The 26870-nt window shown below is 42.0% G+C and overlaps 1 long non-coding RNA gene across 7 annotated transcripts in view; it reads right to left on the reverse strand.

The window, feature by feature from the left end:
* LOC147211355 (uncharacterized) overlaps positions 1-26870 on the reverse strand; it is a 148953-nt gene that overhangs the window by 37182 nt on the left and 84901 nt on the right. For 2 of the 7 annotated variants that reach the window (XR_015102546.1, XR_015102542.1), the window contains 2 exons: positions 7904-8354; positions 1629-7817 (listed from right to left, as the gene is read on the reverse strand). This is a non-coding gene — a long non-coding RNA (uncharacterized LOC147211355). Of the gene's footprint in view, positions 1-1628; positions 7818-7903; positions 8355-26870 lie in introns of those variants that run through there. The other 5 variants (XR_015102547.1, XR_015102545.1, XR_015102543.1 and 2 more) reach the window with 5 other exon arrangements.

Consider the following 26870-nt stretch of genomic DNA (forward strand, 5'->3'; position numbering starts at 1 on the left):
AGGAGCCAGATGAGGTGGCTTGGGCATCTGATTCGGATGCCCCCTGAGCGCCTCCCTGGTGAGGTGTTCCGGGCATGTCCCACCGGGAGGAGACCCCGAGGAAGACCCAGGACACGCTGGAGAGACTATGTCACCCAGCTGGCCTGGGAACGTCTCGGGATCCCCCGGGGAGAGCTGGAAGAAGTAGCTAGGGAGAGGGAAGTCTGGGCTTCCCTGCTAAAGCTGTTGCCCCCACGACCCGGTAGATGTAAGCGGTAGATGATGGATGGATGGATGGACAATATTGTGTCTGTACATCCGCAGAACATTTGACTGAGCAATGTTCTATTACCTCTAATTGGCAAACAAAAATAATTCATGTTTGGTGAGCTGATGGCAATACTGTCTTCACTTTGTGCATCACATATGAAATGTGTGTGAACATTTGTGGCATAATTCGCAAGTTGTGGATCGTTTACACAAACACAGATCTGTACCTGTAGATTGAAAACTAGGACAAACAGACTATTCAGTCAGCTTTAAAGCGCCAACCTCAGTTAATATTTATTGAAAGGCTGCTCCACGGTGATAGGGTCAAAGTAGAGTAATGTTATAGAATGACTAAAAGGACATAATGCATGGGGATAATGTGGCTGATCAGCATCAGTGAGCACTTGCATTTACGAGGATACAAAGACAGAAAAAGGACTGAATGGTCAAGAGATTTTATCGTCAATTGCACTGTTTATCACTCCATCTTGTGTAATGTCATGGTTACTGATGAAAGAGGAACTGGATTAAGATCAATGGACCTGCCCTGATATATAGATAGACAAGAGAGGTAGTTAAGACACATCTACGATGGTCTTGATCAAGCAACAAAGCAACTTTTTCATCATGCTGGAAAGTTCAAGCAAAGCAATGGATGATAGTGATGGACTTGATTGCGCAGGGCAGAACGATTGCATGTAGTCTGTTGATTGTTAAAAACGTTCTCACAGAAGTGTTACTGGTCCTTTTGTTGGAAATGCTTGCTAAAGTAACAGTAACCATCAGAGACCTGAATAGTGTCATTTACTGAATGTATGCCAAAAAGATGAATAAGTATACGGCCGCGCAGCCTTTTCTGCCAGATCTGGAAGGTCTGCCCTGTCCCAAAAAACAATTCCTGTTCTTATCCGATCTTAACTGTACTTACACCTGTGCCAAAAAGTCGCTTATTCAAGTATACAAGATATATATATATACTGTATATTTTTTTTTTTATACTAAATTCCAGGCAGTGTACTTTTTAGATAACTTCAGCCAAGTATGCTTGAATATACTTAACTTGTAGGATTCAGACATATATTTATAGTATACTTTTAAAATGTAATTTTATGTACTTTTACTTATAGTATAGTATACTTTATAAAGTCCATTCATCCATCCATTTTCAAAATCCGCTTTTCCCAAACAGGGTCGCGGGTGTAGCTGAAGCCTATCCCAGCTGACTTCGGGCGGAAGGCGGACTACACTCCAAACTGGCCGCCAATCAGTCAAAGGGCAAATACAGAGACGAACAACCAACCATTCACACCCACATCCACACCGTCACCGAATGTGAACCAATCCCACGCTACCCACAAACAACTCAGGCGAGTGCACCATTACATCATCGGTGACCACTTTATAAAGTATACTTCATATATACAGTCGAATCTCGTTACAACATACTGTACCTAGATAGACATCGTGAATCTGGACATAATAATGGTAGTTCATTGTAACCATTTCCAATAAAATGTCTGCTCACTACGATGCGGTATACAGTATGACCATTTCTATTAACATGAAACGAACAACTGTATCGTTCCTACGTCATCTCTGAAAACATTCAGTCAGTCAAATGAATCTCCAGTTCGGGATGTGCCGCGCCCCGAAGTCGTTTACGATCATCTTGTAATCTGTTCGCCTCGAACTCTGCCATGATTTTGTTGCCATTACAGATGATTGTCGAAAGTGTCAACGTTGACAATTCGTAGTTTCAACTGAGCTTTGTCTCGCTTTTGAAAGTGAGAGACAATTTCAACCATCACAGACAGCAGGATATGCTTCCATTTACCAGACATGTTCTGAGACCATGTGCGCCGTGCCTCCGGAAGTACAACAATGTATATTTTGTTCATAAGCAAGGTCGCGGAGGCAATTATTTTCCCCACGGTTTGTTGTAAAGAAGGCCTTTTCACTGTAGTGTGGGAAAAATCTAGTCGTAATGAAGTTTACGTCATAAAGGTGTTCGTCGTAAGCAATATCGGCAAATGGAAAATGTCGAGTGTGGCGACGCAAACTCAACCATACAATTTGGTAGAAACACGGCTAAGGTTTTCCACAAAGATGCGCCAAATGACATGGACTGTTGTGATTAAGCTGGGAAGGCAGACGGATGATTGGTTCCCAGTTTGTCTTATGGGCATCTCTGTGGAAAAGACGAGATATTTTGAAAGCAGCACGAAAAACAGGAAATCCTTCAAGTCCATAATACTCGACAACCAGTTTGTGGTCCGTCACACACTTGTTTTTGTCCTCCTCCTGAGATAGCATTCTTGTCTGTAGTGGCGCATTACTCCATTTCCTTTGGGGCTTGTCAGACATCCGTCACCAAGTGTGTGCCACAGCTTCCACAGAGTCAGCAAAGGGCTCCTTTCTGAGTCACTCAGATGCCACAAACCCAAACATGGATTCCGAATGTTTTGCACACGATTTTGAACTTAACTGAACTCCTGAGCTCACACACGCCGGGCGCTGTGACGTGTGATTTGATCAGTATGGAAAGCTGCCAGCAGTGTTTGCAGCAGAACGGTGCAGTTCTGACACACACACACACACACACACCCATGCAGACACGACACCTTCCATCCATATTCATTGTGTAAGCACTCACATCCCTTTCAGGGGAGTCACTCGAACAGTTGTCGGATCTTGGTACGCTGACTCGTCTTTACGCAGATAAAAGGGCAAGGCACGGTGCAGGAGGCGGCACCTGGGGCAGGGAATAACACCACATGCGGAATTGCAGCAACATCAATGGTGATGGATGCAGACAAGGGTGTAAAGTTCCATCAAGGGAGGTCACTGTTATCATGAAAGTGGAGGAACAAAAAACCCTTGTCTGCTCAGTTTGGCACATTGGAGTTGATGTAAATCAGACCAAAGGGGGACCAAAGTTGTGTCATGCTTGAAAGGACCCAGCAAGGGAAGCTTTTTGGATTTGCGTGTACTGTACGCTAACAGATCATGCTGAAGCCGAGGTTGGAAGTCTCTTGTACGCATCTCCTTGGACTGATTATGGCTACCAACACTTTTATTCATTTATTGCTTTGACTTTGAATGCATTAAAGTAATTAAATGCAAGCAAACCTCTCAAGTAGACAATGAAGAGAGTTTTGGGGAAAAGATTCTAACCAACTATTGTCCATCCTTCCAATCCTGTCCATGAGGGATCAGTACCTTTCACATTCCAACCAGTTCGGTTCCGATTCCCGTTAGTGGGAATAGATCCCATGACTCAATGGGACCAATTTTCCGTACTTTTATGTGGGTGTTTATTGTAATCAATTCTATTGTATTTAATATTCAGGTACCCCTTTTCTGATTTTATCCTCATAAATCTAAAAAGGGTTTAATTGAACATTTATGTTCCAAAATATTAATGTAGACACATAACAAAACAATGTCATGAATTAAAACAAATGACCCAAAGCGGATGGAATAAAAATCAATAAAAGCTTGACATTTTACAAGCAATAAATTATGAATAATACAAACAGTAAATGAAGAAATACAAAATACAAATAGTTTTTTTTGCAATGAACTGGTCAAAAAGTTCAAAGAACCAAGAGAAATAAGTGAGAAGTGTCCTCGGGTTTGTTCCTTGTGTAGTCGTTTTTCAAGAACATTAAGGCCCACCGCATGCCTCATGATGACCTCGAACCCACTGTGGAACCATCACAACAAATGACCGTTGGAAGAGGACAAAAATTATATTACCATGATTAGGGTCATATTACTCATCAGTCTGTACCAGCAAAGTGCCGATTTCTACTGTGCACAGTGACCCTGCCTGACATTGGACGGGCGTAGAGTAACACTGTATATGTGATTGCTATTGAAAGGGGCACTTTACAGAACATTTTCAATGAAAACTGAAAAAATGTGTTGTTTTAGATCTTAAATAGCAAACATTTCCAATTGTTGTTGCACGCCCATTTGAGCAGGTTTTGACAATATTATCTCAAATATGTCACCTCGATAATGACAGCATTATTCATCCATCCATCCATCCATTTTCCGAACCGCTTGATCCTCACTAGGGCCGCGGGGGGCGTCTTCGGGCAGTAGGCGGGGGACACCCTGAATCGGTTGCCAGCCAATCGCAGGGCACACAGAGACAAACAACCATCCACGCTCACATTCACACCTAGGGACAATTTTAGAGAGGTCAATCAGCCTGCCACGCATGGTTTTGGAATGTGGGAGGAAACCGGAGTACCCGGAGAAAACCCACGCAGGCCCGGGGAGAACATGCAAACTCCACACAGGGAGGCCGGAGCTGGAATTGAAACCTCTGCACTGTGAAGTCGACGTGCTAACCACTGGACTACCGGGACGCCAGCATTATTCAACTGCGCTATGTTTAAGAAATGTAAAATTTTATTATGTAACATTTTTAAAATGTTTGTGCTTTATTATATTGTTTTGTTGTTGTTTTTATTTCAAAACAAAATGAATAAAGGCTTTCCGAGTCTTGATTATTCCCTAAATCTGATTACTGAGTGAACAATTTTTTGCCCTGATTGCGACTGATTCTACCTCATTTCCGCAGTCCCAACCTTAATTATGGTATACATCGAACCCATTCATGACTGCTAGACTGTGAGCTTCCCCCGCTTCCGTGTGGCGCTGAGCCAAGTGGCCGATAAGTGTTCTCTTGATGGACACTAAATTGCAACAGTGGGAAGTGTCGAGGGTTGGAACTGCTGACAAGACGGGTGAGGAACGGAAGAGAAAAGTAGTGACAGGCACACCTTAGAGTGCTGACAGATAACATCATAGCTGCCTTGATCTTAGCTGAGCATCATCATGAAGTGAGAGAGGGAGAGAGAGAGAGAGAAAGAGAGAGAGCTCATAAAAAATGTGCTCCTGCATACTGAAATAACTGGTGATTTTCTTTGCTCTGTCAGGGTTACCTTGAAAAAAAACATTGAATGTTCTTTCCTGTAAATTTTGAAAGGAAAATGCAGAAAGGGACGCTCACAATTTGACAATAAAGTTGTACTTCACTTGACCTCTATTCGTAGCACACACAATGCTGTGTTATAGTTCGCAAATGAAAGCTTGTCATTTGTCAAGGCATGTCTCAATTTCCAAGACGAAATTGGGAAAGAGAAACTTCCTGATGCAGCATTTACTGCCCCAGTGTGAGACGGGGTGTGCTTGTTGCTGGGGTGGTGAGCAGCTGTTGGTGAAAGGGTAAACATCAACAACTACAAAAACAGGGCTGACAGTCTCGGAAATTAAAAAATGTCACACAAGCTGTTGAGATTGAAATGTAGAGATATATAACAGCTTTCATATCAAGCATGGAAAGCATTAATGTGTCCTTTTTATATGCATAAAGTGTGGATTTCAAACTCTGTCAACCCTCAAACTGCTGAGACTTGGTGATATTTATTGCGCTGCAGGACACATGTAAGACAGGGGTGCGCAGGTCCAGTTCTCGTGAGCCTGTTTTACAGGTTACCTGCTCTAGAACTATGTGCACTCAGACAAAAGTAGTGAGACACGATATTGCGAGACATATGGAATGAAAATGGAAGAAAATGTGTTTGGTTATCAGTTTTCTGCCATAACAGCAGACCCATTCCAGATGTTTTCCCAAGATGGCGCCCGAGTAGGCAGCCGTCGGCAAGTGCTCTTCAAGAGCCTTGCTTTTTTTGTTGTTCAATTTGTTTTGTTTTGTCACATGGTGTTTGTTCTTACGTCGTGCAGACCTGATGTGGATTGTTTTCAACATTTTTTGGACACGACATTCGTCAAAGGAGAATGTTTGACAGTCTGCAGCTGGATGGATGGATGGCTTGTGGAGCTGAGGATGAGAAGAAAAGAGCAAAAAGGACACTTTGATTCTTGGTTAAAAAAATTAATGCATCAAAATAACAAAAGATGTCATCGGGTAACAGGCACATTCATAAAAAATGGGGACTATTTTGCAGCATTACAATCATACGTGGACAGAGAAGCCATCGGCCCGGTTGTTTATTTGACTCCTGTGCGTAGCAAGTGGATAAACTGTCACAATTCATCTCACACATATGGGCTGCCTGACTCCTCTCGTGCAGTTGTTGTGAACAAATGGGAGGCATGGGAACTTAATTTGATGTGTGGTCCAAACGCAACCAATTTGAACGCAGGCAGCATGGCAGAAAGCAGTTAAGTGGTGACCGGTATTCACTATTTGGAACATACTCATCGAAAGACAGATTTTTCTTCAATAACAGTTACAAAGAAAAGGCAAGCTGTCGCTTGGACTGCAACGTATGGCGGAGCTTGTAGCAGTTCACAGTTAACCTAATTAAGTATTACGCTCCTTTCGCAAACTCCCATAGGTTTACCATGTACCACATTAACACCAAAAACGATTTAATGTATCACTGGCATGAAAGTGTATGTGCAGATCACATCACACATTGAAATAAACATGGTATAATTACAGTGCTTGTGTGCATGCATGCATGTGTGTGAGGGATGGGGGCAGTGAGTGTGGGCAGCAAATGTTGCCTCAATGAGCCTAATTTCTCCTCCTTCTTCATATCGCTCTTTATAACAACAACACTATGGAGCAAGCAAATCTACTTTCCCTGAATGGATGAATTGTGTGCGTGTCGGTCTGTCAGATTTCCGGAATGCCCTTGACAGAATTGGATTCCACAAACGTAGGCCCACACAAGAGATTTGCCCAAAAAATATTGACAAAGAAGGCATGCCGACAAAGCACAACGAAGGACGATGGTAACAAAGAACCAGGAGAAAGCGAAAACAAACAAAAAATGCTTACAAAAGGCAAAGAACAAGAAAAACGCTTGTCAAACTCAAAGGACAACGAAGTCCAGTCCGCGAGATTACTAACAAAATATAACCACAAGAACTACTTACATGCAACGATAATGACAAAAAAAAAACATGGCGAGAATCTATGAGGCAAAATGCCAAGACCATCAAGAAAATTAAGCACTTGGAGGCAGAGTCATGAGTAAGGATAATAATCCAACAGTCAGTTGTCGATGTGGCCTGGCTTTGAAAGCAGACAGTTAACGGGTCCAGATTCCAGACAGGTGCGACTTGTGAGCCCTCCCAGTTGACCAGATATTGGATATCCCTACCTCTGCGCCAAGAGCACAGGATCGCCCTCACCGGTAACACAGGATCGGAGGAACAGGTGGGGTCGGAGGGGGAGACAGAGGGCTGAATGCCACATGGGAGCCAGAGGGCTGAATGCCATATGCTTGAGAAGAGATACATGGGATACAGGGTGTACCTTCATGGTGGGTGGCAGCCAGAGCTTGACTGAAACTGGGTTGATGATGGCTTCCACCTGAAATGGTCCTGTGGAATGTGGTCCCAACTTTTGTGACGTACCGGCTAGAAGCAGATTCCGCGTCAACAGCCACACCATTTGTCTCCTTTGATAGTTTGGGGCAGCATGATGCAACGCGTGACGGGGTTGCCCTGGTCTCCCTCCACACTCGATGGGCCTGTTTCAGGTGGAGTTGCACAGAACGGATCTCCACTTGCCCCTCCTGAGACGGAAATAGCGGAGGTTGGTAACCATGAATGGAGACCGACCTGTAGCTGACAAAATAAGGGTGTTGTGCGCATACTCCACCTAGGGCAGATGGACAGCCCAAGATGAGGGACGATAGAGACAACACGCGACGTAGAGCCGCTTCCAGGTCCTGGTTCATCCGCTCAGTCTGCCAGTTGGACTGAGGATGGTACCCTGAAGACAGGCTCGCTGTGGCTCCCATGACACAGCAGAACTGCTTCCAGACATTCAAAATGAACCGAGGACCCTGGTCTGACACTAGGTCCACCGGGATCCCATGGAGACAAAAAACGTAATTTACGAAAAGGTTAACGGTTTAAAGTGCAGACGGGAGCTTGGGTAGAGCAATGAAGTGGATAAACTTGGAGAAACAGTCCACAACATTGAGAACGATGAAGTTGCCTCTTGGAGAGAGACCAGTGATGAAATCCAAGGTGACGTGGAACCAGGGTTGAGGTGGAACTGGTAACGGCTGTCGTCGGCCAACTGGTGGTTGGTAGATGCCTTGCTGCTGGAGCAAAAAGAACAGTCCGAGATGTCTTTCTTAAGTTCGGGCCACCGAAATCTCTGCACGATGAGAAAAACTATGCCATAACGCATGGCAAAAATTTGCAAGGGGTCAACCAGAAACGGCAAACAACATACAGTATATGCCAGCATGTTATTCCACACACTACCATTACAAAAAGTGTACTTATGCAAGTTTTGTCGATCCCTGTGTGCAGGCAGTTGACACTCTGTAAAAGCAGGCGCGTCACATGTTTGTGAAAATTTCCTAGACAAGCAGTGATAAAACATTTGGAGATGAGACAGCCATGCAGTGACAGTAACACCAACTATTTTTAACGAGCCAGAAGAGGGAGGTGAGGATTCGAGAGCAGCCGACAGTCGTATGGCTGTTACGTCCATAATGTGCAGAGCCACACTCATTAATGACACCGTCAAGACACCAGACCAAAGTTGCACTCTCTGGTGATCTTGCGCGTCAGGTAGGAGGACATATATTTGCATTTTCCAGCATTTTTCATGTAGTTATAGCTCGCGAGCGAAATAACACTTCCTGGATCGCTAGCTCTCCAAACTGTGCCAAAAATACACCAGCTTACGCTGCATCTTTCACGTCAAAAGTGGAATATAACTTGTTCGACTTCTCAGTATTGGCTGGAAACGATGGCTTTATTCTTTCAGGATTGATGCGAGTGTAGGTGCATTACATCGGACACCGGTGTGTGCATATATGATTGGGCAATCTGATCCAACACTTGTCTAGTTACATGTTGAACTAAAATAGCAGTGAGCAACATTATTAAAAAAAACAACAACAACAACAAAAAACATTTTTAAAGTCACTAGAGGTTCATGAAAAAAAGAAGTTATCAATCTAAATTATTGGCAAAATATGTATTTTTTTCTGAAAATGGCAAAAAAAATGTACCATCCCTTTAATGCTTTAGCCTTCCAAGAAACAACTTAGTACCTACATCAAAATGAGGCCAACTCTTGATATTCTCTTTTACTCCAGCGTAAGATAAGAGACATAGCCAAAGGCTACTTTTGGTTTATTCTCACATCAGGCATGAATGGACACATCAGTAACATGACAGCATACACAATGGAAGCAACCAACTAAAAGTGAAGGCTAAACAGAGCATATGCGCCCTTCTCCAAAGTAGGTTTGATTCAGATTTCAACCAGCAGTCGAAATCCTGCACAAAAATGTAATTATAGATATGATAGTAGTGAAGACCTCTGCCAGCACACCTCGAGGAGTGCCCCACTCGTCAGTATTCCGAATGATCTGTCATTCGTCGAAAAGCAGGAAATGAGAAATGAGGACAAATTTTTTCTTCACTTCCGCTGCCTTGTCACAACACGTAGAAAATAAGTCGTATAATACAAGTGGTTTAATGTTATCAGCCATTTTAAAATTTGGTCTCGGTTTGAATCTAGTGTTTTTTTCCATACATTGCGCAACCTAGCATTATTTTTGCTGTTAATCACACGAGAACTTGGTCAACAGGGTGGTGATTGACGCAAAGAAATCATTTTCATCATCATCATCAAGTACGCTGGTAAAATTGTTAATTTCTGGATATGCCCCTAGTGGCTGCTAAATAGCACATGGCACCCCGCATTTTGCCTTGCTACCACTTGTCAGTCAAATTAGACAAAAAAAAAAAAGGGAGTATTTACAGTACTTATTGTGAACATGTACATCAGTTGTGGTAAACCAGTGTAAAGTGTCCGTGTTTTCCTCAAGTATAAACAAATGACATGCGTTCAACTTAGTTTAGTCATGTGCAACCGATGTGAAAAACTGATGCGAAGCGATTATGCTGGAAGTCAAATCGGAAAGCACAACTTGCTAATTTGAGCTCTCATTTATTTGAGTAATGCATTCATTAAATCTTAACTCACAAAGCCAATGGCACCTGTGTCACACATGTAACAGGAGATCAACTAGCCCGTTTAGTGGGAAATTGCCTCATCGGTTAGCATCGTTATTATGGCCCCACAAGCATCATCATTAACTCATTTGAATGTGTCAGGGCCGCTGAGGTATGTCATCTACAGCGTGATTAGCTGCAGCGCGAACAGCTCTGATCAAAATGAGATTTGCAGGTGCAGCAGGGGAGCTGGTGCAGCGCCTGTTTCAATTAGAATACTCGCACACAGCACAATAGCGAATTTGTGCCAAGGCTTCTTGGGGCATTTCTAATTGGTAACTTGAAAGAGGAACTTTAATGATTTTACAGCTAACCTGTCGGGTTGCACAAGACTATGTGTTCTTTACAGCCATCACCTGCAAAGAACAGAAAACAACCAGTACCCATTACCCATCTCTTGAATATATGTTTAGCGATTTAAATATTATTGACTCCAAAACTGTCTGCAAATTCTGAATTGTCCATTTTTGTTAGAAAATGTCGAACACCACCAACAAACACTCCTATTAACTGCTGATAATACTACAGCGAGGGCATACAACATTGAGACCACATTTGGGCCCACTTTTTTGGAAGCAACTGTCAGCCAGCTGTCTTTGCAATGTTAACTCAATGCAGACCATTCGCCAACCCGCAATCATATGCAACTCGTATGCAGCTCTTAAAACGTTTCAGCATACTAATCAAAGGCAGCTGGGAAGGAGGCCGATGACATTTTAGGAGAAAACTGCTTCCAGCATATGAAAACCTGACTACTTTCAAGCTGTCGGGGGAGAAGTAAAAGACTTAATTTCCTACCGTGGGATGAAGCAATATACTATTTGTTAAGTAGTTTCAATTGTGTGTTGTTTTTCAGACGGGCATATGCCCCATGTGCAAAACTTGCAATGCCAGGTACTGTATGTCCCAATTCTATCAAAGAGTAAACAATGGCAAAGGGGTAGGTTCAGTCAAGCAGTACAGCCTCAGATGAGATTGGGGTCAAGCTTGGTCAGAGAAAAATGCTTTGGTTAATGTAAAGGTAGCAGTGTTTGAGCCAATCCGTTAGGTCTAAAGTTTGTACACAGACCTACCTTTAGATGAGCTACAGCCTTTTGAAGGTCCTGAGATGGCATTATTTCCAGAATGTTCAGCAGTTTTTTAAATTATTTCTTTCCTAAACACCAAAAATATATCAACCTTTTAAGTTGTACGGTATTTAAAGAAAGCGAGAAAAAAAAGCTACTTCCTTTCTAGTGAGGCAGGGAATTGTATGTATTTATAGGCCTTTCACGTGTTTCTTTTACAGTCTGCCACTTTGTCAAACAAATCCACAGCAAAAGTAATCAACCTTAAATTCTGAATCTGACAAAATCTAAATGAACCACATAAAAAGCCCTCGCAACATTCTGCCATCCGTTTTCTGCGCCCTGCATACATTTTTTATTTAAGACCTCCCGGCATGCCATTTCACCAAAAAATAAGAAAACAAGAAAAACAACCAGACAGCATCAAATGCATGTTTTTAGTGGGGCCAGTATGTTCTTGTGGTTCAGGGACTCATAGGAGTACGTTTGAGTCATGGCGTCAAGGTTCCTGCTGCCACCGTGCGGGGGTCATTTGAAATATTTATTCTCAACATACAAGAAAACCTCTCACTGTCATTTTAAAAAACATGATTGTTACTTATGTGATGCCATAGATCGTGGGCTTTTTTCATTATTTACATCACCAAAGTGGTTGTCATGTACAGTATTTGGAGCTAATTTAAGCCCCTCATAGCGTTGCCGGAGGCATCAACTCGCCTGTGCCCACGGGAGGAGCCTTAACAAGGAACTAACAACTTTAGAGGGAAGACCACCCTCCTGCTAACTCCTGACGAGGTGAGGACTCATGACCAACTCATGACCATACGTAGGGGGCATAAAAATGTTAGGACACTTGAACTTTTGTTTGCAGCTGTACAGTGTGTAAGTGTTCTTGGCTTTTCAAATGAATCCCCAGAGGTCTGAAAATTGGTTTACCAGTTTACCAGTAAGACGCTCTGCAGAGCAGAGACATTCACCGAGGTTGAACCATTAATAAAAGAGCAATCTCTATGTTGTTCCTGCGACTGTAACGGGCATACGACGAGTCTATTCTGGTTAATTATTACTGGGAGTGCAAATAAGTGATAGCGGCTGGATAGCTCAGTTGGTAAGGCATCGAGCACACTCCACTATCCAGTGTGGGTCCTTGGGCAAGACCCTTCACGCTTATGCCTATCTTATACAATGATTGCTCTGCGATTGGCTGGCAACTAGTTCAGGGTGTCCCCCGCCTACTGCCCAAAGATGGCTGGGATAGGCTCCAGCACCCCCCGCAACCCTAGTGAGGATATAAGCGGTTAGGAAGATGAATGAATAAATGATGAATGCAAATAAGTGGTGCACAGGTGCGCATGCGCATTATGACAATGTGAAAAGTGCACCAACTTCAAGTGTGTCACCGCCCATTTCCATTCCAGGGAAAGTCATTGTAGTTAATGGAAACTAATGAGAAAAAAAACACCTAAAATTGACTAAACATTTTTGTTGATGAAATATATAAAAATGAAAATGCTTTAAAAAATGCTTTAAAAAATGATGTAAAAATGAAACTACAAATCACATCCATCAAACCAACTAAAACTAAGTAATTTTCCTTTGATTTCATCCTTAATTAATGTCATACACGAGCTTTTGGGGGTTGATTTTAAATTTGTTTATATCAGTAATGCAGTTGTTTAAAAACTGTAGTTGATTTTTTTACACAATGCTACTTTTTTGAACATCTTGCACTCAACACACACAAACACACACACACATTCAATGGATATATATATATATATATATATATATATATATATATATACAGTATATATATAATATAAAATTTGTACCAAAACTAAATTACTACTAAACTAAAATGAAGCATTTTGGATAAAAACTAACTGAATTTAAAACACAATGCAAAAAAAGCCTAACTATAATGCAAAATCACGAACTATTAAAACCCTAGTGCGAAGCTTTTTTTGGGGGGGGGCAGGACGGTCGACAGTGCTCGTGTTGCCATCATTCAAGAAATGACTCATTCAAACGAATTTGTCTTTTGAGTGAACAGACTGAATGAAATCACTTCATGACCTCATTCGGCCATTTCTCACTTCAATTTAGCTCAGCCGTGAGTGTGTGCCACACGAGAAAGTCCATGGCAGTTGGCTCCTGCCCCCCTCGGAGAAATAATGTCTTGTCATAGGCAAATGTGTTTCCTTTCAGAGGAGACCTAGCTTCTTTTGTGCGCACACACAGACACACACGTGTGCACACACATTAAAGGACTTGTCCTTAAGTGTGCATCTTTGGATGTCATACCACAGCGGGATGGGCTACTTGATGTGGTATCATGAAAGACAACAGCAATGTTGATCTTCTCCTTGTGCCTGATTTAATGACTTCAAATATATGGTTACATTTAAAATAGGTTAAAATGACTTCATCAATCCAAAATATTGTCCCTAAAAATCATGTTGCCGGATGTGCTTTTTTTTTTCTTCTGTGGATAAATGTTTCGCCAGATTCCTTCCTGGAATTTCCTGCACTCACAAATTGATTTCAAGTTGCTGCTGTGTTTCTCTGTCTTGACCTTGGAGGTATTCCAGAAAGGAGGCTCAAGACAAGCTTAGTCTGACCCTGAGCTCTGAATTGACTTCCTTTAAAATGTAAAACTCTTGGGGCCTGACTTCTTAAAATGCCATAGTGGTCAGAACTTTGCATGTTAGCTTGAACAGATTGCAGACACTGTTGATGTGCATGTTGTGCGCACATTTAATAAGATTGTGATCTCTTACTAAGACCCCAAATAACAGCCGCTGTGTTCACTCAATCAAACAGGTGTGAAATTGGTGAAGACCGCTATATTTAGAAGATGGTTTTTCAATTTAAGTAGCGCTGAAGCACAAAATGAACTTAACTTTATTTATTTATAGAGCACTTTAAAAAGTGACTGCAGCTGAAACAAAGTGGCTTACTGTACTTCAATAAACTGGAACATAAAACAAGATAATTTGATATAAAACCATTGCAGTGTTCTCTTGGTACTATGTATTTTGTAAGTATGTTTTTTGTTTTTGTTAATTGTCCATTGCTTACCCGGGTTAGGTTCTTTGCATTTCGTTTTGTAGTCTCGGGTTATTTTCGTCCTTGCCTTTTTTGCAAGCGCTTTTGGTTATCGTATTGTTTGTCTTTTCCTGGTTCTTATTTGACCAGCGCTTTATGTTTTTGTATTAAATATTTTTTTGCTACGGAGTTTTGTCTGGAGTCTACTATTCTGGGATTCAAAAACATTATTCAGTTCGTCCGAACCGTGACAGTTCCCTATGCCATGCACAGACACGGTTCCATGAAACAAAATTCACAGATATCTAGATCCAACACACAACGCAATCCGCAACAAAAGCAACAACAAGCCCAAGTAAAAAGACAGGTTTGGGCCTTTTTCTTTGCCATGACCAAGCTCGTATCTCATGTACTGATTTGTATCGACTGGCGAACAGCCAATCAGACTGTCACCGACGCCACTTTGCATACTGAGTTTGGTGGTTCATTCAATCAAATCTGTTGTGTCTGGTTGTTAGTTGATGTATCAGTTGCTATGCAGCTGCGATGCAGTTGCTGTTGGCCGTTTTTTTGCTTTGGTACTTTTATTATGTCACCTTTAGAATCAGTGTATAAGCTGAAGTAATTCAGTGACATATTGGCAGTACGGTAAGCTTTCTTCCAGTTGAATCTCAGCTCTCTTCCTTGTCTTTTACACACAGCCCTGTTCCCTGCAGTTACTTTGTATTTTTGGTAGATAAAGACTTGTCATTTTCAACTTTCGTGTCATGTCTGCCTCTGGGTCCTAATTCCACTCCTCATGTGAAAAAAAAAACACATCTAAAAAGCACAGTGTCAAAAAATAAATCAATAATAATAATTACTTCAGGAACAATGACTTTCATGTTATGATGTAAAGGCAATGTTTTTCATTAACACCAGCTGCAAGAATCTAATGACTCTCTTTACCAGACATATTCTGTCAGTGATGTCATTCACTGTGCCCCTTGACAAGTGTCACTGCTGACCAACATGTATCTCTGCCAATGCTGTTTATTGCATAAGTTACTGTAAATGCTCTAATTTGCTTAAAGGGCTGCTCACTATTTGGGACTTGGGTTAAGATTTGGGGGAAAATGTATTCAAAACATGAATAGTTGGGGGGGGGAAATTAATCAGCTCCTGAAGATGCCAGCCCACCAGGCATGTGCCTGGTAAGCATGATGGCCAGTCCGGCCCTACGTGAAAAGAAAGGTGTAAACCCCCTGTGCTTTCTCGATCCGAGTGCTCATTTTGGTGCCGCCGCTCTTTGTCCACTGAGCGGGAAGTGGGCCAAGAAGACAATGACTCCGTGATTGAAGCTGACTAACTTCTTCCTGTTATAGCTGAGCATTCTAAACAAGTGGCAAAAAAGATAATGACAGTACCGCTGATATTGCTGCACATTTGAAGTTTGCAAAAACAAAAACAAAAACATGGATGTTGCACATGACTCTGTAAAATCAATTTCTAGACAGATGAAACCCAATTTGATTTTTTTTTTAAGACTAGGCGGGGGCAAGAGGACACAAAACACCACCAACCAGAACTCATCCCAAGTGTAAAATATGTTGGCTTGAAATCATGCATGCATTACTATCATTGACACAAAACAAACGAACAAAAAATCTCAACGTTTATCAACACAATTTGCGGTTTGACTTAAAAACATCTGTCTGCCAACTGAAGCTGAAAAAAGGACAACAACCTAAAGCAGGGATCATTAGCCAAGATAGACAGGTGTTAAAGACAGGGGGGAATCAGGAGAAAATTTACATTCATTCTGAACCGCTTTACCCTCACAAGGGTGGCGGGGCTAGCTGGAGCCTATCCCAGCCGTCTTCGGGCAGTAGGCGGGGTACACCCTGAACCGGTTGCCAGCCAATCGCAGGGCACACACAGACGAGCAACCATTCACGCTCACACTCGCACCTAGGAAGAATTTAGAGTGTTCAATCAGCCTGCCATGCATGTTTTTGGAATGTGGGAGGAAACCGGAGCACCGGGAGAAAATCCACGCAGGCCGGGGAGCACATGCAAACTCCACACAGCGAGGCGGAGCCGGGACCAAACCCACACCCTCTGCACTGTGAGGTTGACGCGCTAACCACCGGACCACACAGTCATTATAATTATCGTATATTAAAACCCATTATTACCATAGACGCTTAATTTCAAGTCAAAAGATTTCTACTGTAAGCAAAGGAAAGAGCAGTAAATTGAAATTAACACAAGCAATTAAATAACCAAAGAGGATCAAGATAAATTAGTATGAATTCAGCATTCCAGCCGGTAGAATAACAAGCGATGTACCCAGTCACGGCTGAAAGCAAACAATTGCAACCAAACACAGGTTCAATAATATACTTGAGAGTGAAGAAGCGGCCAGAACACTAATTTAAAATCCAAGCAGAGCATTCATTTACACACACTGCGTCACCTGCGTTGAATCCGCTCTTGAGTGTATGGGGGAGTCACTGAATATTTATAAAATTATGATTACGGTTGTCAGACCTGCCAACTGTTATGAATTGTCTTATATTTTGTTGAGGAAATCACAGAACTTTACCTCGTTACTGGAGCCTATCCCAGCCGTCTCCGGGCAGCAGCCACTCGGAACAACCATTCACACTCACAGTCACACCTGGGGACAATTTCGAATGTTCAACCAGCCTGCCATGCATGTTTTTGGAATGTGGGAGGAAACTGGAGTACCCGGAGAAAACCCACGCAGGCCCGGGGAGAACATGCAAACTCCACACAGCTGGAACCCGGTACCCCTGCACTGTGAGGTCGAGACGCTAAACACTGGACCACCGGGCTGCCCTTACAGGTATTAATTACAGTACCTGTTAAAAATGTTTGTTTGTAGTGTAATCCAAGTACCGTAATATACAAGAAATGTAATGTGATTATTTTTAATTACTCCAATACCAAATAAGTAAATAAATATATATTTTAATACATACAGTATTTGTATACTGTGGACATCCATTATTTGCGGGGATATGGACCCGCTAACAGCGAAAACCTGTCTCAATGATATCCATATTTATAAATATGAAGATAGATAGATAGATAGATAGATAGATAGATAGATAGATAGATAGATAGATAGATAGATAGATAGATAGATTCAGCAACTGCAGCTATACCTGCAGGGGGGAGGGAGCAGTATGACCTTGCAGATTTTTCAAAGACTAGTTAGATTGACACGTATACTTTCGTTGGTGTCGAGGCATAGTGCAGACATGCTGAAAAAGAGATGACAGTACAGACAGGAAGGCTAAAAAAAGATAAAGAGAGAAAGAAGGAGCATGAGGAAACCGGGGGCAAGCGCACACACATTGCACCCAGAGTATTACCAACAAAATTGAAAAAGGCCGAGAAACTAAATATGTAGACTTCTCGCAGGCAGGTAGACAGCAGGTCTCCGGGGAAGCAGCTGGATATTGATTGAGCCGTGGAAACTGAGGCCAAAATTAATGTGCGTGTGTGTGTGCGTGCGTGCGCACGTTTGCGTGTGTTGTAGTGTTTGAGTTTGTTCACTGCCAAGTCACATCGTCACAACCCCCTCAGGGCTTTCCACTGATAGGTATGCAGTAAAAAATAACCATTCCCCACTCCTGTGTCTGCGTCACTTATGATGTACATGATCGAAACACGCACTTAAGAACCCCCCTACCCCCCTATTCATTACAGCGGCTCCCACTGGGCACAAATAAATCAAAACAACCAAAAGATGACAGATGTGCGCTTCCACGCCTGAATATTAACGTGAGTGTTTGGGTGCACAATTTCATTATGCCTGCAGTGGCGTGCAAATCATAAATGGACAACAGGATGCAAATAAACATGAAAAGCTGCGGTGAAACGGTGTTCTCATCATATAAAATAGTGATGCTGACAATGAGATTTCTCCATCATCGTAATTATCTAGGTGTCAGGAGGGATGGTGACGACGCATAGCCTTGTCAATTGTGTGTCGAACAAAACAAAAGCAGGCCCTTATGCTTGAAGAGGCACTTTTGACAAGTGAGGACGGTTCTCGTTCTTTCTGATCTTCGAAAATCCCAACCTGACAAGCAAGTCTATTTTTAGCATAAGGCGCGAACAAAAGCTTATTAAGTAATTCTCTGTGAGCTTCGGGGAAACCCGGTTCTGTCTTTCGCGAGGTTACATCGAGAGGAAAAGCATGTACGCCGATATGTTTGGTTGAAGCAATGTCCTGTTCTGACTCATCCCAACCTGTCTCCATGTCTCGCAACATTGTGTACAGTAGTGGGGCTAAAAGAAGACTAAATTAAGATTTCAGGAGGGCTGAAGAACACCAGTCGTGTGATGCGACGGTGAGGTGGCTGGCGAACATGCTCGCGCGCAACCCTTCTTTCGTGTTGCATCGATGCCATTCGCAATGACATGACCCGAGTTGTCGCTTCAAGTCGCTCCGTGATGAATGATAAATGCGGATGAAACCATTTCACTTCATTCTATGATGTTTTCTTTTTTTAAATGCTTGGTGTTTTTTCCTTTGAACAAATAGAGCAAGGTCTTGTCGGTACTTCAGCACTCTGCGAGCCATCATTTCTCAATGAAATTTGTCCAAAAAAAATAAAAATAAGAGTTTGCTGCTTTATGTTAGAGACTTAGGACCCAGACGTAAACCGATGCTATCTTTTCCAGTACAGCCAAGGGAACATTAGCTAACTTCTTCAAACATGAATTTCATGTCAGTGTAACAAAACAAAAAAACAACAACAACAAAAAGAAAAGAGTGATGCATTTGAACACTAGTTCAAGAACATCAGGGGTATGAAAAGCACAGCGCGTCATTAAAGTGGCACGTGAATAACAACTAGGCCAACACATTTTTCATCCATTGCTTCTTTTGGAATGCAACGGAAAGCAAAACACACATGCATGGTTGTGTATTTGATGTTCGCTGAAGTGAGGTCTCACCTGTGCTGATATGTTGCGTAACATCATGTCAAAGTTGTGTTTGGCGTAAGTACAGACGTTTCCGCGACAATTTTGAGTCAAATTCAGATTCATCCAACTTTAGGTGGAATTCGGCCTGAGAAATTCCACGGTTTCTGATCCGGAAGGATTTTGCTAGTTTTCTGCTGTGCGATGTGAACTATGACGCAGACAGTCTCTACTTGGGATTGAGTAATGTTGTCAGTCACCAATTGAGACCTACCTTTGTTCAACATTTTGAACACAAACTGAGGGGTTGGGCGGGGAGAAAAAAAAAGAGCCAACATCCTGTTTCACACAAGCTGTCACCCTGTCCTCTCTTAGGTTTACCTCCAAGCTACCCAGGAACAAATGAAGAAATGACAGGCCTATTATGCCAGGACACAGCTGCCAACTGTTCAGGAGACACCAGGCAGAGCAACGGGAGCCGTTATGCATAATTAATATCCCCTAGGTTGTTTTAAGCGCCTGCCCTATGCATATTTTAAAGAAATATCCAGTGAATATGTTAAGTATAGGACATGCAAGACGGTGGGACAAAAGGAATCAGCATCCCAGGGAGCGACGTGAACTTCCTGGCGTCGATTTACAACTCCTTCCCAGAGTGCTCGGCCGCTCGGGGGACAATTTGCCCATCAAAATTATTCATTTACATTTCTCATCCACAGATTGTCTTATGTCATATCCACACATTTGTGCATGCAGGCGACAGTCACCAGGGACGCGTATAGACAGTTTGTATGCAATTTGTCATGCTAATACGACATGTATTTAATGAAGAATACATAGAGCAGTGGAATCCTGTAATCGGCTCGTGCATCTTGGCGGAAACATTAATAATCAAAACACAATTACGATTCAGTAGCATTCAATTATGTTTCATAGCCCACAACGAAAGCACCGATGCTCACATTTGACGTATGGTGAGTGTCACGAACATCGTGGGGTGCATTCCCCTCAGATGGCAGCTCCTTCCTAGAGGCTATGTGCAGCAGAAGCTCCGTGCCTTCGACTTGTGTCTCATAGTGTCAACTTGACACTCATCCCGAAGTCACAGTCGTGCAACCTTTATGTCGAATTATGTAGTGCCTTTGCAACAGACACTCATGATACATATTTTGGCACGCTCATGTGCAACATAATGTAGTGAGGTGCGGGGTTTGGCCAGCATCTTTCGTTAGAGCCACACACAGGTGCAGAGCGTGCTCCATAAATGAAAATAATTTATCAAAGTCGGCATTGGCACTGCAGCCAACCTTTTCGGCAAAAACGTCACCTTCAAAAGGCGCTGCTTACATTAGTGTTTGATGGCGACAAAGCCCAGAAATTGCCAGGGGGGGACAATTGAATGAGGCTCCTATCATGAATGCCATGATTGAGTGTCCCCGGGTTCAGCAACAAATCCAACGTTCACCTCCCTCCCACCTTCAGTCTATATCATCTTCCTGAGAAAGGGGCAAAGTCACTCTTCTCACATATCAAAGTCACTCTTAATTGGTCTCATTTCAACTTGGTCCATGTTTCCTTGAAGCCCTCGGAGCAAGGAATTGCCAACCTTGAGTCACCTTCAACTCTCACTTGTTTTAATCCAGTGCAGAAGTTGCAGAGGTTAGAGCAGAATGTCGACTCAAAGCTCACACACATGAGGAACATGAGAAGGGACACATCAGGAGCAAGTGGTGGTGAAAAATAAATAAATAAATAAAAGACTGCAGCTAGCCAGGGATGGCGAGCTCAGCTGAGGCGTTGCGCTGCTGTCAGAACACAGCGAGGAAGCACATCTGTTGCCAATATGGCGGCGCAGTGGATGCTCGGCCAGATTCTGCATTTATTCATACACAAGTAAGAGAAATAAAAAACTTTTCAAGTCTTTCTTACTTAACCTACGAAGAATACGTCACCAATTACTTGCGGCTGATTTGCCTTCCGAAGGCTACAATTTATCACTTCACCATCTGCAACAGTATTTTCCAATGCCTGAGGAGCCAAAATGTTTTGACTTCAATCTCATAAATGAGGCACATGTGGCATGCCGCCTGAAAATATAAGTGGGGGGAGGGAGAGCAAGCGAACTATGACAGACCAAAATTAAATCGCAACACAGAAAAGTAAAACTGCCCTGTTTCAGAGTAAAAATAAATAAATAAAAGAAACCACAGATCATGACGGAAAAACACAGATGATGACAAGTGATAAGCAATGCCCCCCCTGCCCCCCTCCCCCAAAAAAACAATGTTACTTCGAATCAAACATAAAAACAATGTTACTTCGAATCAAACAGACTCGTCACCCTCATCATGCCCGAAGTCAGCTGGGATAGGCTCTGGCATTCCCGCAAAACTTGTGAGGATAGGCAGGTTGGAAAATAGATGGATGAATGGATATATTTTATTGTATTTATTATTGTTACCGCGACCAATTAAGGCTTTCAGTATCATCATGTAAAAACAAAGTAAAAATGTCCCCATGAAATAAACCCCCAGACAAATTTCAGTCGCAAACAAAATTGAAAAAAATCACAATTTCTGTCATTCATTACTGTGAATTTATTTCAAAGAAACAACAATCTTAATTTTGTCAAATATTTGAGATTTAGCCTTAAGACTTCTTCAAAATATCAACCATGTATTTGTTTTTGTACATTTCTTATTTGTTGCGACTCAGATGAGTCCTCATAAAATAAATCACAAATAGAAATGGATGTTTGTTATTTTTTTATGGTTTGTCTTAAAATCAGAGGTGGCAAATCCAGGTCCAGGGAGTAGAACCCATACCAGAGTTTGGCTTTAGCCACAGGTGTGTCTAGCTGGTTGAGTAGAAGCCCCATGTTGGCTTTTCTACCTGTTGTACCTTTACATTACTGGTAGCCCACATCGTGATATGTTGTCCCATTTAGAGCACTGGTAATATGGATTTGGTAATCTTGAAAATGGCATGTCTGGATCAGGGTGATCCAAACCAATGCTGCTTTAAAAAACTGGCATAAAACTAAGGCGGATAACGTTTCTGCATAGCAAAAAAAAAAAAAAAGTGGGATTTCCAAATCTGGATAATTTTGATCCAGATTACATTGTTTGAACAACTGACACAAAAAAACAAAAAACAGCATGATGAAAAATCATTTGCTTCCCAGTCTAGCCTTTGATTTCATCCCTTCACTCGAATAAGAATATACAACACTGTTTGCTAGATTGAGGAAGTCACTGGACTGTTCTGTACTAAAACAAGAAAGCAATTATGGTTAGCCTGGAGCACAAACCTGAGTTCCTGCGAAGAGTCTTCACTTGAGCAGCTAACACGGCTTCCGGGCACAAATACAGTGCAACAGAGCAAAACAGTCTTTGCCGCCAAGAAGGCGAAATTGGGCAGATAAATTGAAGGGATTTTCGAAAACAACTACTTCTAACTAAAATCCTCACGCACCCTCGACTGCACCACTGTACATCCCTTCATCCCTGCCTTGTTTAGTCATTTCACGCAGCATTAGGCAAGGTGCTGGTGCAATTTTAAACGTTCGTCTTCAAGCCGTTGGCTGACAACGGAATACGAGTCATGACAACTCAGACATGGCACGTAGACAGGCAGAGGAAGGCTTTTATCCCTCTGGACAGAAAGGTTGATGTTCCAGGGCATTTTAATTTCTTCTTCTTCTTCCTCTTTTTCATCTTGATTGATATGTGCTGATTTTTATTTGAACAACCAAAATGTGGGTAATCCCTATTTGAAACCATCCAATATCTTATGTCAGTTTACAAAAAAGCTTTTGCTCTTACATATATGGTATTTCCCCTGAGCACACTGAAGAATGATCTTTACATTACACTTACCGTATTTTCCGGATTATAAATCGCTCCGGAGTATAGGTCGCACCAACCATAAAATGCATAATAAAGAAGAAAAAAACATATGAGTTGCACTGGAGTATAAGTCTCATTTTGGGGGGGAAATTTATTTGATAAAATCCAACACCAAGAACATACATGCCATCTTCCAAGGCAATTTAAAATAAAAATAAAAGAGAAAACAACACGCTGAATAAGTGTACGATATGTTTATGTTACATGACGCATAAACGACGAACTGAGAACGCGCCTGGTATGTTCAAGTAACATATTAAGAGTTGTTCAGATACTGTAACTATAGCATAAAGAACATGCTAACAAGTTCACCAAACCATCAGTGTCACTCCAAATCACTAAAGCCAATGGAGTCTTCATCCTCTGTGTCACTTTACAGCAACTCCACCAACTCCGGAGGTCGAAGATGCAGCGCTTCCTCTTCTACGTCGCTTATGTCAGACTCATCGTGGTTTTATCAACACAGGTCTAGAGCGGCCTCTTGCAGTTTAATGTGAAAATAACATGTGAAATGATATAATAATGTGTTAATAATTTCACCCATAAATCGCTCCTGAGTATAAGTCGCACCCCCAGCCAAACTATGAAAAAACTGTCATTTATAGTCCGGAAAATATGGTAGCTATTCGGCAACCCTTTGCAACGTTGCGCAAATATTTGTTGGGCCACTCGCTGTAGATTTATGCAAGCCTGGTCCAATTGCGGTCTTTTTATTCATTTAGGGGTATATTCCCCTGTTTGAGCTTAAGTCAATTCCTTACGCAGCTTTCTTACACACTTTCAAGGTGTTAAAGGTTCATACACACAAACCTGGGCAAGCGGTGAAAACTCGTGCAGCCACAGAAGAGGTGTGACCTACTGAATGATGAGGATGCCTGCAAGCCCCGAATTGTGGAGTTCCATAGATATCCATTTGGAATATATTTCATAGTTAAATGTGAAATTGACTTGTGTCTGGATTTGCAAGTTATACACTGATTGTCCCCAGTGACACGCACGACATTCTGTATTATTATCTAAACTAAATACAATAAAAGTAATTTAATTTGAGGACTGTGCTCATGAGCGAATGTATATTTGGAGCTGTTCCATTAGTCGACAAGCGTTGTTTAATAGGGGCAGGTTTGTCACGTGTTTCTTGCGTACTTTCAGGACTCCTGTCTCGGCATCTGACACCAAGCTTGACCTGGACATATGCGTGCAACCACCAGAGAGCCATGATTCAGTGAAGATTGGGGCTGGCCTTAATGCATTGCGCAATGTTCATGACACATGAGAATTCCATTATGATTCAGTTTGAAAATATGCCACACTTCCATCAGCAAGTGGAAATGCTCCTTACAGCTGAAAAAAAAAGGCAGGTGGCGCTCATCCTTTTTCCACCATTTAATATGACACCATGTCGACATTTGGCGCTTATTGTAATGAAGTAGGGACACACATACAGCCGTTGGACAGTTTGTGAGCGTATATGGGACACACAAACACTCGCCCCCGTCCGCACATCAGCGTGCTAAATTGGCTGATGACAAGAGACGTTCTGGTAGCAAAATAAGCATCAATGGGAATAAGTGTCGACGGAGACCGTCACACGTTGAAAAGTTGACGGCGATGGGATGTGGTGGTACCGTGGCGAAAAATAGTCATTGACAGAGGGAGAGGGGGCAGGTAAATATACTGGCCATTCAGGAAAATGAATATATTTTCCCCAAATTCTTCTTGGCCACACTGCCCCTGCCGATGACAGTCACTCGTGAAATGACTCAAAATGTGCAATATGATGTTTTGCCTTCGAGAGGCGCTTGACGTCAATACAGCCTTGGAAGTGCAGAGGCCAAACGACGCTTAAGTTGATGGGAGAATGCCCGCACTGACAGGTTTGCTAGCGCCATTATTAATTGTTTGCATATGCTGTAAATGGTCAGAGCACTTATTGGTAAAGAACAATTGGCCACTTCGGATAATCGGTCGGCCATAAAAGGCTTTGGTCAGCGATGAGCGATTACATACATGGGCCCAATTATTATTATTATTATTATTTTAACTGTGTAATCATTGCCAATGTGAACAAATTGAATTTAAAAATAAATAAACATGAAACAAAACATAGCCATTCTGAAAATACATGCGCACACACAGAAACACCCCCTTATGTTGTCTATTACCAGCGATAATAATTAACAAATTTAAGTCTCCACATGTAATTGCACGCAAGGGGAATTAATCACATTAATTTGTCTGTGGCTCATCAGCATGGGAGCAAAGCTTGTTCTTGAAGTGGCACATTGGATACGAAGCCTGTTGTTAATTCAAATCTCAAATGCTGCATTTAGCTTGTTTCATGCTGACATCCTCTGCAAACTCGCTATGACTTGATATTTGTCTGCTCACCCAAGATGCCTGAGAGCTGGAAGCAGTGATCGGTCTTGAATTTAAATAAACATTTACAAATGTGACTCAAAACTAACAGACGGTTTTACTGTGACGTTACATTTGTTCTTACCCAAGGAGCTTTACTTCCTGATTGATATATGGCCTTTAACCTAAAAACGAAAGAAAAAAGAAGAAATATGGATTTGGATTTCTATTTCCTACAGACACAATTTTATTACCTTAAACGTTTCACTTGCAAGTGCATAATCGGTGCTTCTCCCCCTCTCCCTCCCTTGTGGTTTCTTTCTGACTTTCGGGTTGAGTGAACGCTGGCGCGTTTTGGCTGCCGCTGCTCAACCCGTATTGTTTTGTGTTTTTTGTTATTGTAAAGTGTCCTTGGGTGTCTTGAAAGGCGCTTATAAATAAAATGTATTATTATTATTATTATTATTACCCGCCCCCTCACCAATAAGAGAACATTTACAAATGGCACGTCTGCATTTACCTTCCCTTGCTGATCATTATCCATAATGATAAGGGTTCATGAAATGCTTGTAGAGGATTATGTGCTTTCCCTGTACATAGATCATCACTAGCATGAAGAGTGAGTAAAGTTGATAACCTCCAGATACTCCAAATCTCAGGTATCCAGTATAGCCGTGATTTATGTCGTGAGAGATACAACACTTCATGCTGTGAAACCATCCAGGATAGACTTGCCGTCAGTGGCATGTCGTTTACCAAATAAATGAAATCAACCACGTTATGTTTGAGTCATAAAACAAGACCAGAAGGCTTCCTGGTGGCTCAGCTGGCAACTGTGCGTGACATTAGGAGTTTTATATTTTGGCAAACAACTCCACCATTGGCTCGGGCCCCAGGAAGCCCACGGTCAGTGCAAACTGGAAAGTAGGGCAGGTTACTTCGGATCTGCAAGCTCTCTGCAGCACAGCACAAAACAAGGCTTAACTAAAGATGCTTTCCAATATTGTCAAGTCATGCATTTCTTTCGCAGCGGTGTGTAATTGGGATGTTTTTCCTACTATGTGTTACTCTGAATTCCCACAATAATGATTGGTGATTTATATTAATAGCATATTTTATATTGCATTCTATACCGTGTAGAGTCGGGCTTTTTTTAAACATTTATTTTGTGCATGCAAATCATGTTTTCTTTTTCTACTTTCTCCCCTCCAATTTTGCTGCTGTATATTGCGAATTTCTCCATTGTGAGACAAAT

Source organism: Hippocampus guttulatus, chromosome 1 (assembly GCF_054856545.1).
Source record: "Hippocampus guttulatus isolate MCC_2025c chromosome 1, RoL_Hgut_1.0, whole genome shotgun sequence".
In the NCBI taxonomy this organism is placed as follows: Eukaryota; Metazoa; Chordata; class Actinopteri; order Syngnathiformes; family Syngnathidae; genus Hippocampus; species Hippocampus guttulatus.